This window comes from Cnephaeus nilssonii, assembly GCF_951640355.1.
Source record: "Cnephaeus nilssonii genome assembly, chromosome: 10".
Lineage (NCBI taxonomy): Eukaryota > Metazoa > Chordata > Mammalia > Chiroptera > Vespertilionidae > Cnephaeus > Cnephaeus nilssonii.
Window position 1 is genome coordinate 31,037,757 of NC_137081.1, and position 16,441 is coordinate 31,054,197.

Consider the following 16,441-nt stretch of genomic DNA (forward strand, 5'->3'; position numbering starts at 1 on the left):
AATGCTTTACATGTATTGACTCATTTAAATCTCACATCCACCTTATGAAATGATACTGTAATCATTCACATTCTATAGGTGAGGAAAACGGAGAGGTTGATTCACTTGCCCAAGGTCATACAGCAAGTAAATGGAGTTGGATTTGAAGCCAGCAGTTTGGTTCCCCTTAAGTGCTATGCTGCATTGCTGCTGTATTAGGGTTGCAACATGAGAGATGCCTTTCTTTTAAAAAAAATTTATCATTACTGTTGAAAGTTACAGATGTCTCCCTTTTGTCTCCATTGCTGCCCTCCACCCTGCACTTGTTCCCCCTCCTCAGGCCTTCACACTATTGTCTGTGTCCATAGGTTATGTATATCTTAATATATAAAAACCCTGGGTCCTAATGACCCGTAACGACTAAGGCTCGACCAACCGGAAGTCAGTGCTTCCGCTGCAGGTGCGGTGCCCCAGCACTGACTGCTGAGGGGGCTGCGAATCAGGGCCAGAGAGAGGCCTGAAGAGAGAAGCAGGGACTGATCCGTTGCCTCTGTGGCAGCTTTTGATCAGCTCTTGCCTTTCTCTTTCTCCCCCAGTCTGGCCAGCAGCTGCGCCTCCATTTCTCTCCAGGCCTCCACCAGGGATGCTGATCAGCCCCGCCTTTCTGATCAGGCCCCGTTGATAGGCCCAGAGAGGCAGACTGGCATAGAAACTGACCAATCAGAACCAAATTGGCCGGCAGAGGAGAGCAGTTGGGAGCGAGATCAGGCTGGCAGGGGAGGGCCGTTGGGGATGAGATCAGGCCGGCAGAGGAAGGCAGTTGGGGGAAACCAGGCTGGCAAGGGGAGGGCAGTTAGGGACGAGATCAGCCCGGTAGGGGAGGGCAGTTTGGGGCAACCAGGCTGGCAGGGGAGGGCAGTTGGGGGCAAGATCAGGCTGGCAGGGGAGGGCAGTTGGGGGCGAGATCAGGCCAGCAGGGGAGGGCAGTTAGGGGCGATCAGGCAGGCAGGCAGGTGAGCGGTTAGGAGCCAGCGGTCCCAGATTGTGAGAGGGACATCCCCCAAGGGGGTCCCCGATTGGAGAGGGTGCAGGCTGGGCTGAGGGAACCCCCCCCACCTTCGTGCACGAATTTCATGTACTGGGCCACTAGTATGCATATAAATTCTTTGGTTAACCTCCCCCCACTCACCCCCAACTTTCCTCTGAGATTCATCAGTCTGTTCCATGCTTCTATGTCTCTGGAGAGAGTTGCCTTTCTAGCTTCATATGAGGCTGGTATCTGGCCGGGGGCAAGGTACAAGAGAAAAGCAAAATCTTGTCCTATAAAGACCTCCCACTACAGTGAATTCTCCAACACATTCTGGGTATACACATTCTGGGTTTGGTGAATTTAATGCCATTCTTTCTCTTTTAAAGTATAATTGTTAGATGCCATTTGCAGCTGCTGAAATACATTTGTGATTAAAACAGAAAGTTTGAAACCAGAAAAATATCTGCAAGATGGGAGATCAGAGAAAGAAAAGATTAAAATAGGATGAGAGTATAAAAATTAAAACAAATTTAAAAATGTAGGAATGAAAGTTTAGAAAGAATAACCTTGCAAATAAGATAATTTTCTAAATTTCACATTTAAAATAGCATATGTGAAATAAAAAATAAAAAAGACCAAAGAACTACCCAGCAATCCCTCTTCTGGGTATCTACTGAAAAACTCTAAAACATTTATTGGCAAAGATATATGCACCCCATCTTCATTGCAGCATTATTCACAGTGGCCAAGTCATGAAGACAACCAACGTGCCCTGGATAAAGAAGATGTATTTGTACCTTACACAATGGAATACTACTCGGTCATAAGAAAAGATGAAATACTGCTATTTGAGACAACATGAATAAACCTGAAGAATATCATGCTAAGCAAAATAAGTCAGTCAGAAAAAGCTAAGAACCATATTACTTCACTCATATGTGGGATATAAAACTGAAACTCATAGACACAGACAACAATATGGTGGTTGCCAAAGGAAAGGGGGTGGGAGGGTAGTAAAGGCAAAAGGGGGCCAAATATATGGTGATGGAAGACGATATTTGACTGTGGTGGTGGGCACACAATGCAATATACCGATCATGTATCACAGAAATGTACACTTGAAACCTATATAATCTTATTAACTATGTCACCCCAATAAATTTAGTAAAAAAAGAATTAACCTGTGTGTGAAGGGGTTGGGGGAGTAGAAGAGGTAAGAAAAAAAAAATAGAGAAAAAAAGAAAAAGAGCAACAAACTAGAAAAGAGAAAAGAAAAACATCTAAAAAGTTAAGAATATTCTTAATATGTTGATAAAAATCCTGTTATAATAAAATTAATAGGAATGTCCTGGAAGTATTTATATTTAAAAAGTTAAGATAAAAATAATACTATAAAAGTAGAACGAAAATAAAAATGTGGTTTTTAAAACTAAGTTTAAAGTAAGACAAGAACAAAAACAGGCTATACTCAGACAAAAACTGCAAGTTGGGAATAATGGTCTGGGTGGGTCTAGTTGCTGCAGTGGAGGCGGCCAAGAACAATGGATTCGGTGTTTGATGAGAAATGTTTTTTGCTCTCCCACAGCCTTGTCAGCCCACAGCACTGTCAGCCTGCACAGGTAAAGACGGGGCTCCTGGCACTTTAATGCACCCCACACTGAGCTGAGGCCTTCCAAAGTCGCAGCCTCAGGCCAGCAAACACACCTCCACTTTTGGTTCTTGGAATATGTTCATTCTACCTTAGTTTTTCTTTAACCTATTTAATAGTCCTTTCATTATCTTTTACTTCCTTTAAGGTGAAATTAGCATGTGAAAGGCAATCAAAACAGTTGTTGAATGCCTTTATTCCATTTTATCTCCTGAAGTCTCAGTCTCTCTCTCTCTCTCTCTCTCTCTCTCTCTCTCTCTCTCTCTCTCTCTCTCTCACACACACACACACACACACACACACACACACACGGACTGCCGGATATTATCACCTTGCTTCATCTTTGAGGTTGCAACACTTCTTATTGATCCTGAGTTGCTTGGTTATTTGTTCCTTTCACTGTAATTGGTGGCAGTGGAATTGGGTGGGGAGGAGACAATCTACAGCAAGCGTGTCAAACTCCTGGCCTATGGGTTGCATGCGACCCACACCACAAGGAATATTTTTGCGGCCCAGCCAATATAATGGTATGTAAAAAATGTTTTAATAAAAATTTTGTAACTTAATTTTTACAATATCCAGTTATACATAATTATTAATAACGAACTACAACGTTCGCTAATGACTGATTAATATAATCGTGTTGCATTCATTTCCCTTACACTGCCTTATGTGAGGGTGCACCATTTCTCTCCACTAATACTAGCAGCAAATATTTTAGCAGCCGATTGCCACGTCATTAGTCTTGTACTGACTTGTACTGACTTGTTTGATGTGTGCAACAGGAAATATTTCGCTGTCTGAAAACAAGAAAAGTACGTTTATTTGCGTTACACTTATTCATTTGTGCAGTTATTCAGTGTCTGGTAAGTTAATGTTCAAGAAAAAAATATTTTTATTAAAATGTTCTATTATTTTACGTTCACGATTACTCATTTATTTCAGCCCTTTGTATTCAGCATGTCTCTATTGAATCTACGTTTCTATGAAAATTGAAGCTTTTATTTTTTTGCAGCCCACATAAACTTAAACCTTGTTTATTTGGCCTGTGTTGGCCTTTGAGTTTAACATGCTTGATCTATGGGACTTGTTCTTGGACTGGGCTGTTAGGATGAAGATGAGGTGATGAGGGAAAGTGGAGATGTCAAGAAGGACTCCTTTGTGACTGGGTGATGTCAGTATAGGGAAAGGCCAAGTGGTGGTGGTTAGATGTCACCAGTAGGCTGGAACTGGAAAGCTCTGGGGCAACGATAGCTTCCTGTAACCCCTAAACTCCCCAGAAGGCTTGGACTTCATAACAGACACAGTCTCTCAAATGCCAAAATGTAATTCTCTGGAGGCAACAGATGGCTTACTTCATATACAAACGGGGTGTGATAACTCTGATCCTCCACTCATATCTTGCGTTTTGAGGGCATTCTTCAAAGCACTTTGTACCATTAATTGGCCATCAGCCATTATTCAGAGACCAAAGTCAGACAAAGGATAGCATCTGGAACCTTCCATGCCCACACTATCCTGAAAGTACACAGTTTACCCACAACTCTTTTTGTTACAGAATTTACCAGGTGACTGAGAAATATACAGGGACTACTCGGAGATCCAGGATAAACCCATTTATTTTCAGATATACTAGTACAGTGACTCAGGGGGTCAGTTCTCCAAATCCTGAGTGAGTGAATATGGAGGAAGCTTTCCCTTTATACCCTTTGGTTTCTTTGTTTTCTGTGTCCTAACCTCCAGGTTTTGTGGTGGGCTTCCACAGCCCCTCCTGAGTCGGTTAGAATGGGGAGGTTAGATTGTATCTAAATGCCTGGTCTGGGTGGTCCTAGTGACCTCCCCTCTAGCTAAGCTGTTACATTCTTTGTTTATGGCCCCTTTGCAAAATGGGAGTATTCTGGGAAACAGGTTCTGCAAGACAAGACAGGCATCAATGGAGTTAATTATCGGCTAGCAAGAGTGTGTATTAGAAGGCAGGTTACTGGCACAGATTCAGATTGCTAGCCTCCCCAAAATGTCTTATATTCCCCATTATTTTCAGTTCTCAAAAAATGTCCTTTATACCTTCTTACATCATATACTTGAATGAACTCAAAATGGATTAAAGATTTAAAAGTAAGACCTGAAACCATAAAACTCCTAGAAGAAAACATAGGCAATAAAATCTTGGACATTTCTATTAGCAATATTTTTTTCTGACATATCCTCTTGGGCAAATGAAACAAAAGAAAAAATAAACAAATGGGACTACATCAAACTAAAGTTTTTGCACAGCAAAGGAAACATCAACTAAACGAAAAGACAACCTACTGAATGGAAGAAGATATTTGCCAATGATACATCCAATAAGGGGTTAATATTAAAAAGAACTCACAACTTACCCTGGCTGGGTGGCTCAATTGGTTGGAGTGTTGTCCTGTATACCAAAAGGTTGTGGGTTGGATTCCCGGGAGTGGCATGTATGGGAGGCAACTGATCGATGTTTCTCTCTCATATATTTTTCTCTCTCTCTCAAAATATCATATCCTTGGGTGAGGATAAAAAAAAAGTTTAAACCTAAATAGATACATTTCCAAAGTGGACATACAGGTGTCCAAGAGACATCTGAAAAAATGCTCAAAGTTACTAATCATCAGAGAGATGGAAATTAAAATGATAATGAGGTATCACCTCACACCTATCAGAATGGCTATCATCAACAAATCAACAAATGACAAGTGCTGGAGAGGATGTGGTAAAAAGGGAACCCTAGTACACTGCTGGTGGGAATGTAGACTGGTGCAGCCACTATGGAAAACAATATAGAGTTTCCTCAAAAAATTAAAAATGGAACTGCCATTTGACCCAGTGATCCCACTTCTAGAAATATATCCTAAGAAACCTAAACATCCCTATGTTCATAGCAGCACAATTTACAATAGCTAAGATCTGGAAACAGCCCAAGTGCCCATTAGTAGATGAGTGGATAAAAAAGCGGTGGTAGCCAAAGCTGATTTGGCTCAGTGGATAGAGCGTCGGCCTGTGGACTGAAAGGTCCCAGGTTCGATTCCGGTCAAGGGCATGTACCTTGGTTGCGGGCACATCCCCAGTAGGGGTTGTGCAGGAGGCAGCTAATCGATGTTTCTCTATCATCGATGTTTCTAACTCTCTATCCCTCTCTATTCCTCTCTGTAAAAAAAAATCAATAACATATATTAAAAAAAAAAGCGGTGGTACATTTATATCATGGAATACTATCTATATATATAAAAGCCTAAGTGACTATCTGACCAGTAGCTATGACATGCACTGACTACCAGGGGCAGATGCTCAACGCAGGGTGACTTGGCAGCTGTCGTTCTCGTGTAGTGAACCTGGAACCGGAGAGGAGGGAGCCTGATTCCGGGGTGTGTCACCCAAGAACTGCCCTCTTGCAATCTGGCACCCCTCGGGGGATGTTGGAGAGCTGGTTTTGGCCCGATCCCCACAGGCCAGGCCGAGGGACCCCACTGGTGCATGAATTGGTGCACTGGGCTCCTCTAGTGCAGGTATAAAAAAGAAGGGATCTCTTACCCTTTGAGACAGCATGGAGGGATCTGAAGAGTATTATGCTAAGTGAAATAAGCCAGTCAGAGAAAGATAAGTATCACATGATTTCACTCATATATGGAATCTAAAGAACAAAATAAACTGATGAACAAAATAGAAACAGACTCATAGATATAGAGAACAGATTGACAACTAACAGAGGGGAGGGGAGTTGGGAGGCTAGGTAAAAAAGGTGAAGGGATTAAGAAATACAAATTGGTAGATACAGAACAGTCACAGAGATGTAAAGTACAGCATGGGGAATATAATTGATAATATTGTAATAACTATAGGTATGGGACCAGATGGGTACTTGAAATATTGGAGGAACCACTCTGTAAAAAAAAAAAAATATGCCCTTCATATTCAACCAAGGTACATGCCCAGAATCCCAGCCAAGTTGAGCCTCATGAATCACGTTGGTCCTTTAACAAAGCACAGTTCTTTAGAATAGATGCTATATTCAAGTCTGCTAGGACATTGTGGGATAAACTTCACCTATTATATTTAATGTATTTGGGTCTTTCTTTTTCTACCTTAAAGGTTGATTTTGCCCCTTTTGTTCACAAAATAATTGATTTAGCTTCCTTTTATCAAATTATAACCATTTCTGGCCCTGTCTTGCTGGTGTTACACCTATGCCCCCTTGGCTAATATTTTGGGTATTTTAAAATTCTTCAACCAATTTAGAATTTTGTGGTTTTACTCCATAGATGGCTGGTGGAATAGATTTATAGTCTTTCAGAGAATAATATTTATATTTTGGTGGAGCTTATTATAATATTTTATATAATGGAAATGTACTGGAGTTATGGACTTGTGAGATAAGTCTCTCCCTCTAGTCACTCCAAAGTGTGTTGTGGTTTTCCTTTGGCCCATATGAGGAAGCCCTGGGCTCACTGAACTTAGAGGACATGGGGATATGTCTTCCAGCCCTGCAAGGAGCCTTCATACTGGCTGACACCACTTCCTCTCAAATGTCCAATCAGAACAGGATCTGCCTGTCCAACGTCTATACAATCACCTGAACTTATGATGTATATTCCCTTGTTCTTGTCTTTGCTGTTTATTCCTGCTTCTATTTTTTAAAAATATATTTATTGATTTTAAAGAGGAAGGGAGAGGGGACAGAGAGATAGAAACATCAGTGATGAGAGAGAATCATGGATGGGCTGCCTCCTGCACGCCCCCCACTGGGCATCGAGCCCACAACCAGGGCATGCGCCCTTGGCCAGAATTGAACCTGGGACCCTGCAGTCCGCAGGCCTACGCTCTATCCACTGAACCAAGCCGGCCAGGGCCCTGCTTCTATTTTTGATTTCTTTGGCTTCATTTCTAGTTCTGACCCCCAAAACTCAGCTTCCAAATTTTCAATCCTTTGTTCTTTTTCTCTTTTGGGTTTTCCATCCCAGGCTCCATTGGACCCTCTCCCACTCATTAAACCCCTGGACCTCCACCATCCTCTGCCCCCTGCCCCTGCTGGTATTCTCCCATCTTCTACACTTGAATAGACAAATTTGACATACATCGCAGTTTTGCTAAGGGTTCTGAAAGGACTTGTGTGAACATTTAACACCAAAGACGGGGTTTATTCATTCTTTAAACAACATTGATTAAAGCTTTTGTGTGTGGCAGGCACTGTAGATACAAGGGTAAGTAAGAAATATTTCCTGCTTTCAAGGAACTCAGTTATCAGTAGAGGAATCCTGAAATTTGCAAATGCTTTTTTAAAAAAATACATTTTTACTGATTTTAAAGAGGAAGGGAAAGGGAGAGAGACATAGAAACATCAATGATGAGAATCACTGGCTGCCTCCTGCACGCCCCCTACTGGGGATGTGCCTGCAACCCAGGCATGTGCCCTTGGCTGGAATCCAACTTGGGACCCTTCAGTCTGCAGGCCAATGCTCTATCCACTGAGCCAAACCGGCTAGGGCTGACAGTGCCTTTTAAAACACTAAGGTATTCAGGAATAAAGTAATCTCTTTTCCTTGTTTCAGTATGGAGCATATAGTGGTGGACTCCAAATTCAAGCCACTATAGACTTTGACACTGTATACCTGAATTTTGATTTTCCTAGTCACCACTGGGCACTTGACCTCCATATTTGACACGGGTGACCACTCCCTTACTGAAATTCTTTCCTCTCCTGCTGCATCCTCAGCAGTCCTTCAACCCAACATCTGATTGCTCTTTGGGGGTTCCTTTTCCTTTGGTCACATCTACAATATTGATGCTCTCTAGGTTCCATTCTTAGCCATTCTCTCTTCTCTACACACTTCCCTGGAATAGACCACACTGATCTTTCCTTGAGTTTGTCGACTGAGCCAGCTCCGACCTCAAACACTTTTTTCCTTATCCTTTTTATTCGGCTCTCCACCATCAGCTTTCCCTTACTTGTGTCTGGACTGGCCCTTCTCGGGCAGGCTCCAGTAGCTTCCTATATTTGGCCCATCCCAGTACGCAGGACACTGCCTGCCCTCCCGGCGGCCTGGCATTCTGAGGTCAGGGACAAGACCGGGTTGCCCCCTCTGCATCCCCAGTGCCGGTCCTGCACCGAGCCCTGAGCAGGGCCGTTGAGTAAAACCCTAAGGGCCGGCATGGTCACACTCGGGGACTAGAAGCGGGCTGCGGGGGGTGAGGAGCAGGGGCGGGAGGGCGCCCCTCGACGGCTAGCCTCGTAGAGCAGGGCCCGGAGCCCGTCGGGGCCGGGCAGGAAGGTGTCCCTGAGGCCGTCCTGCTAGAGCCACCCCTCCAGCCAGTCGCCCCCGCAAGGCGAGACGGGAAAAGCTCCGGGGGCTCCCCGCCCGGCCCTTTCGCTCCCGCTGCAGCGGAGCAACCGCAGACCACCGCCTGCACAGCTCACAAACCCGCGCTTCGCTCTTGGTCCCTTCCGGCCACCGTTGCTCTCTGCACCGCCGCGCCCGCCCTCGACCCGGAAGAGCATTCTCCTTAGCAACTGCGGAATCCTGGCAGCGCCGGCCTCCCGGGAGCTACGGTGAGGCCACTCACCCCCTCCCCGCCAGTCCCACCTCGATCCCGCCGCCGGACCCACCCTGGTCTGGCCAGCGGGGCCTCTGCGGTGCTGCGTGGGGCACCAGTGGCGGCCCCGGGCGAGCGCCCTCCGCCGCTGGCGTTTCTCCCGGCCCTGACGTCGCCCCTGCTCCTCTCACGCCCCCTGCTCCCGGCAGACGCGGCCTTCCCGGTAGCGCGGCGAGGTGCGCGGGGAGCAGACCAGCTGCAAGGCTGGTTGCGGTGGAGAGGATGCTTCCCGAGGCTCGGTCACCTGTGGGCGCCTTCTCAGGGTCCCCGACACTGATGTTCGGTGCCGGCGCTTCAGGAGGCTTGAACAGCAGCCACTTAAATATATTACTTGATGTTGTTCAGCTGCTTTCCAAAGTGATATATACTTGAAATGTTCTGTTGATCGTGGAGACTCATTTAACTGATTCTATTTGACCCTTTTCCCTGGAAATGAACTTTCCAGTGTCTAGGAATGTGCAGTTAATACTGTGTAGTTAAGATTTTGTATTTTCCGATGATCTACAGAAGGAACTCTCCCTGAGACTGAGGAGGTTTAGGAGAAGTTTCAAGTGAAATTTGCTATGTTGAAGAAAGTAGGGGCAGGTGGTGTTAATATCTCTGATTTACATTTGAAAACAGATTCAACATAATATCCAAATCCCAGCTGTATTTTTGAAATAGACAAACTGAAATTTATATGGAACTACAAGAGACTGAACACCTCCCATAACTGAGTTTGAAGGCGTAGTAACATTGTTGGATAATGACTTTACATTTAATCCAATGATAATAGAGCCCAAACAAGCATGTGAACAATTTTTGGGAATGACTTATTATTTGGGAATAAAATATAGGAGTTTGTCTCAAAATTCATTATTCAAAGCAGTATAATTTCATTTTGGTTCAAGAACTATTAATTAAGCACCTACAGTGTTATATGCATCTGGAAGGATACATAATAAGAAATGAGACTGTACACATTAAATTTTAGGGAAACTGTAAAATAACATTTATTAAAATGCAAAATCAGCAGGAGGAGAGGTCAGTATGGGTCTGAGTTTTCAGGAATATGTTTATGGATTATATCTCTAAAGTATAGATATTATTTGTTTCCTCTCTAAGGCATAGATACAACTTCTATTCATATTGGAGGGGATAGGGAATCCTAAATAATTTTTTTTTATTGTCTAAAGTTTTACATGTGTTTCTTTTCCCCCAATTGACCCCCCCCACAAGACACCACAATTTAAGTAGAGTTACTGTTTCATACACACTTACTAGTCTTGTGAAATGTTGCTTTCTTCATTTTGACATATATTTCCAGAATGCTTACTATGTAGCTGGTACTGGATCAGGAACTAGTTTACCTATGGGGTGTATGTGATGTGTGTGTATGTTTGTTTAAAATATCTGCCTTGGATGCTCAGCATTTGTCTAGAGGCATAGGAGGGCTAGAGAAATTTACATAGGTATACCTCGTTTTGTTTTGCTTTGTTTTATTGTGCTTCACAGGTTTTGCATTTTTCACTAATGGTAGGCAAGACCCTCCACCAGCAAAAAGATTGTGACTCACTTTATTATGGTGTCTGGAATTGAAACTGCAACATTTCCGAGGTATGCCTGTACATGCATCTGAGTTGACATTTTTCTCTTTTTTTTTAAAAAAAAATAATTTATTATTATTTTAAAAATCCTCACCTGAGGATATTTTTTCATTGACTTTTAGAGAGAGTGGAATGGAGAGGGAAAGACAGAGAGAAACAGCTATGTGAGAGAAACATATTGGTTGCCTCTTGCTCAAGCCCTGACCAGGGCCCAAGCCAGGGAGGAGCCTGCAACTGAGGTATGTGCCCTTGACCAGAATTGAACCCAGGACCCTTTGGTCTGCAGGCCAACGCTCTATTCATGAGCCAAACTGGCCAGGGCTTGTTTTTCTTTTTAAAGAGTTGAATAGGGACTTTAGGTTCAATTTTTTTGGGCATTCTCCAAAGATTCATTTTGTGAAGATGCACACTCTTTAAAAAAAAAATTTCTTTATTGATTTCAGAGAGGAAGGGAGATGGAGAGAGAGAGAGAAACATCAGTGATGTGAGAGAATCATTGGTCGGCCGCCTCCTGCATGCCCCCTACTGGGGATCGAGCCTGCAACCCAGGCATGTGCCCTTGGCTGGAATTGAACCTGGGATCCTTCAGTCCACAGGCTGACACTCTATCCACTGAGCCAAGCCGGCTAGGGCAAAGATAAACACTCTTAAGGAGACCCCTTCATTCTTTATAGATTTAGTGCCCATTTATTCACTTAGTCCACCAATTGAGCGCTTACTTGGTACTAGGCACTGTGCTTGGTCTTGGAAATGAAGGGGGAGTGAGTGCAAACATGGTCCCTGTCCTCAGCAGATGATATCACATAATCACACAAATATAAAACTGTGACAAGTATTTGAGTTAGAGAAGTCACAGAAGTGACATTTGGACTGAAATCTGAAGGATGCACAAGAAAGGAGCAGTGTTTGAGTCAGAGCAAACAGGACAAAGACCATGTGATGTCACAGTTCATGAAGAGGACTAGGGACTTACAGTACAGCTGCATGTATGGAGCAAGAAGAGTGTAGAAGAATCTGGTGGGTGAGGAGGGCTTGAGAGTTGGGCTGGAGGGTGCTGGGCCTTGGAAACAGGTTGAGGAGTTTTTCTTTATCCTCTGTATGGTTTTACTTAATGGATTTAGGCTGGATTGCTTGTGGAGATGACACCATTAGTTTGTGTTTGAATAGCCTGCTTTGTATTTTTACTATTGCTTAGTATTTGTATTGTCTTCTCTTTCCTCATTTTTTTCAACATGCTCCCTCAGCTTTATTGTTGGGGAAGCCTCTATGTCCCACTAGCAATACATGTTCACTTTTCTAATTGGGAGAAAAGGAATTTTAGAGATTAGGATTAGAAACTAGAAGTTGATTTGAAATGTTTTTGCATTAGTGTGTGACCTCTAGGACACTAATTTCTGTGACTCTTTTTCTTTTTAATTGTGGTAATAGAAACATTAAATTTACCTTCTTAATCATTTTGAAGTGTTAACTATATTTACATTGTTGTATAACAGATCTCTAGGACTTTGTCATCTTGCAAAATGAAAACTCTACCTATTGAACAATTTCCTATTTCTCCTTCCCTCAGCTCCTGGCACCTACCCTTTTACCTTCAGTTTCCATGATTTTGACTACTCCAGATATCTCATATAAGTGAAATTGTACAAGGTATGTTCATTTTTACCTTCATGCTCCTTCCCTAGAATATCCTTTCTTCTCAGTCAATTTAAATCCTTCCAGTTCTTTAAGGCCCATTTCCTCTCCCTTGTCCTTTTACTTGGCTTAATAGACCCAGAGTGGAAGAGCCCTTAGCAATTTTCTAGGTGAGCCCTGGCCAGGGTAATTCAGTGGTTAGAGCGTCGGCCTGTGCACCAGAGAGTTGCAGGCTCGACTCCTTTCAAGGACACATACCTGGGTTGCAGGTTTGATTCCTGCCCCAGGTCAGGGAGCGTGCAGGAGGCAACCAAGAAGCAGCCAATGGATGTGTCTCTGTCACATTGATGTTTCTCTCTTTCTCCCCTGCCCCCTTCCTTCCGCTCTCTCTAGAAATCAGTGGAAAAAATAAAAGAAAATTGAGTTCTATAGAAGTTTGCTTAGGGACAGACATCTAGAGAGTCGGGCAAAGTTGGACTAGAGCTCTAATCTTCCAACTCTTGGGTGGGTGCCTTTTCTGCTTCAGCCTGCTAACATGTTGTAATTTAAGTACCACTGAGGCACAGGCACATTTTCCTATCTCCATAACATTATGCAGAGGCATATTAGATGCCTAGGAAATATTTATTAATGAATCGATTGTCTCCAGGACTTTCATTGCCTAAGAGGTGGCCCTACATAAAATTTTGAACTTCATTGATTTTTTAGATCCTTGGTTATATTAATCAAATTTACACTAGTCCATCTGCAGTTGAGTAATTCTTTCACCTTTGCAATCAGAGTTAAGACTTTCTTACCTTTTCCTAATGCTCTCTATATTGCATATATTTGTCCATGGCACACATACTTGGGTTTCCCTACAAATTTTGATGAAAATCTAATGAAAAAAAACAATCAGAAGTGGAAAACCTAATGCATTAAACTTTTTAGATTAGCTGATTTATTTTGAGGCAAAGGTTTAATGCTTCTTTGTGAGCTTTATTGCTGCTAAATGTTTTTGAAAGAATCATATTTGTACCACACTATATAGTGCTCATCTCAGAATGCCTATGAATCAGTTGATTTTGGGGTATTGTACTGGAAATGATTTTGAGATGGCTCAATATCTTTAGGGCTAAAAACGTGTAAAAGAGCATTTTCTTGTATGAGGAAGATTTATAAACTTTTATTTGTAGTTTCCTCATTTACCTCAGACTTTGCTTTCCTATAATGTTATAGGACCAGCCTTATAGAATCCAACTTTTTATTTTTTATTTTTTTTATTATTTTTTTATTTTTTTAAATTTCTTTATTGATTAAGGTATCACATATTTGTCCTAATCCCCCCATTCCCATCCCACACCCCTCCCCACGGATGCCCCAACCCCCTGTTGAACTTAACCATTGGTTAGGCTCATATGCATGCACACAAGTCCTTTGGTTGATCTCTCCCCCCTCCCCCCACCCTCCCCTATCCTCCCTCTGAGGCCCGATAGTCCGATCGATGCCTCCTTGTTTCTGGTTCTGTTCTTGTTCATCAGTCTATGTTGTTCATCATTTCCCCTAGATGAGCGAGATCATGTGTCACTAGAGATATACTTATATGAACTGAATGTGAGATGAGCAATAATAGTTATGCTGACAGGCAAATGAATCAGTCTGTAGTGAGTTTCTTTCTGGACCAACAGTTCTTTTGAGACCCAATATCAATGTCCACCAGTTCCTTATGTGTACATGTCGGCACTGACCCCTCAGCTCTGGATGGTGGACAAATGGTGGTAATGCAGGTTCGATTCCCTCTGGTTGGGTCTCGGCCGGACCCAGGGGCACGGCTTCATCCGGACCCAGGGGCACGTGGCCTCACCCGGACCCAGGGGGTGCGTGGCCTCACCTGGACCCAGGTGCACACGGCTTCCCCCGGACCCGGGACCCAGCCTCACCCGGATCCAGGGGCACATGGCCTCACCTGGACCCGGGATCCAGCTTCACCTGGACCCAGGGGCGCATGGCCTCACCTGGACCCAGGGGCGCGTGGCCTCACCCGGACCCGGGATCTAGCTTCACCCGGACCCAGGGGCACGTGGCCTCACCCCAACTTTTATTTTTTAATTTATTTTTAAAAAAATCTTTATTGTTGAATGTATTACATAGGTTCTTCCTTTTCCCCCATCGACCCTCTCCAACTCACCCCCGCCCCCCACCCCAGGCCCTCAACACCCCACTCTCTGTGTTCATGGGTTACGCATATATGCATACAAGGTCTTTGGTTGATTAACTCCCATCCATCCACCCTCCCCCGCCTTCCTGAGATTCCGCACTTTGTTCCTTGCTTCCATGACTCTGGATCCACTCCGTAAAAATCCAACTTTTAAAGTGTCCTCCTAATTTAACCTTCAAAAAAAAAAAATCTGAGGAATTGCTGTGAGAAATTAAGTTCAACTTCATTCAAATACTACTGAGCACAAGTAAAAATCAAACTGTGGGCCTGGAATAGATACCTCTGAGGTCTAGCCATTTAAGCCATTATTGGTGATGTCAGGGAAACTTGGCCAGAATTCTTGTTGTCTTTATTAGTCTGAGGGTGGTGGTGGAACTGCACAGAATGCTCCTTTGGTCATGTGACAGGAGATAGAAAGATTTGACAATGAGGACTTTTCAGATAGCATTTTATTTGGAACCATAGTAGGAACTTGGTGTCCCGGAGTTGCAATTATGTGATTAACTTTTGTGGTGAGGCTAGAATTAGTCAAGTTTAGTCAACTGTTAGTCCAAAAAAACTACCTTTCTCCCCCACTATTTAAAATTATGGTGTATTGTGGAGATTATAATTAATGGATCACCTCCTATCTGTCAAGTAATTCACATACATTGTGTCATTTAATACCAGTATTTATCCATTGAGAAAGATGATTTGACTCTTTTATTGAGAAACTTGAGTCACAAAGCAATATGTATTAGAACCAAAGTTTGGACCTATGTCTGTCTGATGCCAAAGCCCATATTCCTTCCATCACACTACATCATGCCACTTCCTTAAATCAGCTTCTGATTTCAACATTTACACTGGTCATGAGAACATAAACATAAGTATTGTGGTGATGATAAAGAAAAGGGCAAGTGATGAAGTAGGCTGATATAGTAGGAAGTTACCTGTTCCCTGTGGCTTAAAAAATCCTTCAAATGAAGGAAAGTAATTGTTGGAGTATCTGATAGACTTAAGAGTTTGGGTACCTAAGCCAGGAGGAGGCAGGAAGTTATATAATGCTAATTGAAGAACTCTTTTCTTTAGGTTCCTCTGTAGGCTTCCTTTAGTGAAATTGGATTGTTTCTACCATTAGGCTTTGATGAGGAGGAGAGGTTTGTGGTGATTGTCTAGGTGCTGAGGGATTCAGAGAGAAGCCCCAGACATTTCTGTTTAACTTCACCTCATTTAGAGAACATTTCCTCATGGGAAATAGTTGCTTCTTTCTCTATTTGCCATGGTCAGCTTTAATCTGTTATAGAGGATTGACTATAAAACTGTAACAGCAGTTATCCTAGGAAGGAGATAATAGCACTTTTTTTTTTGTTTAATCCTACTTGAAATAAAATCAACAGTTTACATGGTTTGCTATACTTTTTAGTTATTTTAAGTTTTCTTAATGAAAAAACATGTATATTGTTTAGAGATTTATTGCTTTTATAAGACACTTATTTTATGATTTACTGAATTTTGCCAGTTAAAATTGGTCTTTTTTAATAGTTTGGAAATAAGGATGTCCTATGAATTTTATGACAAAATACACATTATTAACAAGGAATAATTTTTAATGGATGAATTAGGGCCCAATTTGTATTATGAAATATTATTAATTATTGGGTTAAAACCATATTTGTTAAAAGCTGATTTATTGAGATAAGTTGACATATAAATTGTACATATCTAAGGTGTACAATTGGTTAAGTTTTGACATATGTATAGACTCATGAGACCATCAT

The 16,441-nt window shown here is 42.6% G+C and overlaps 1 protein-coding gene across 5 annotated transcripts in view; it reads left to right on the plus strand.

The window, feature by feature from the left end:
• The first annotated feature begins 9,159 nt into the window (after nucleotides 1-9,159).
• DIS3L2 (DIS3 like 3'-5' exoribonuclease 2) overlaps nucleotides 9,160-16,441 on the plus strand; it is a 345,537-nt gene continuing 338,255 nt past the window's right edge. For 2 of the 5 annotated variants that reach the window (XM_079782046.1, XM_079782041.1), the window contains exons 1-2: nucleotides 9,179-9,222; nucleotides 12,420-12,499. The gene's annotated coding sequence lies outside the window, so the exon portion shown is untranslated. Of the gene's footprint in view, nucleotides 9,223-10,760; nucleotides 10,863-12,419; nucleotides 12,500-16,441 lie in introns of those variants that run through there. The other 3 variants (XM_079782042.1, XM_079782043.1, XM_079782044.1) reach the window with 3 other exon arrangements.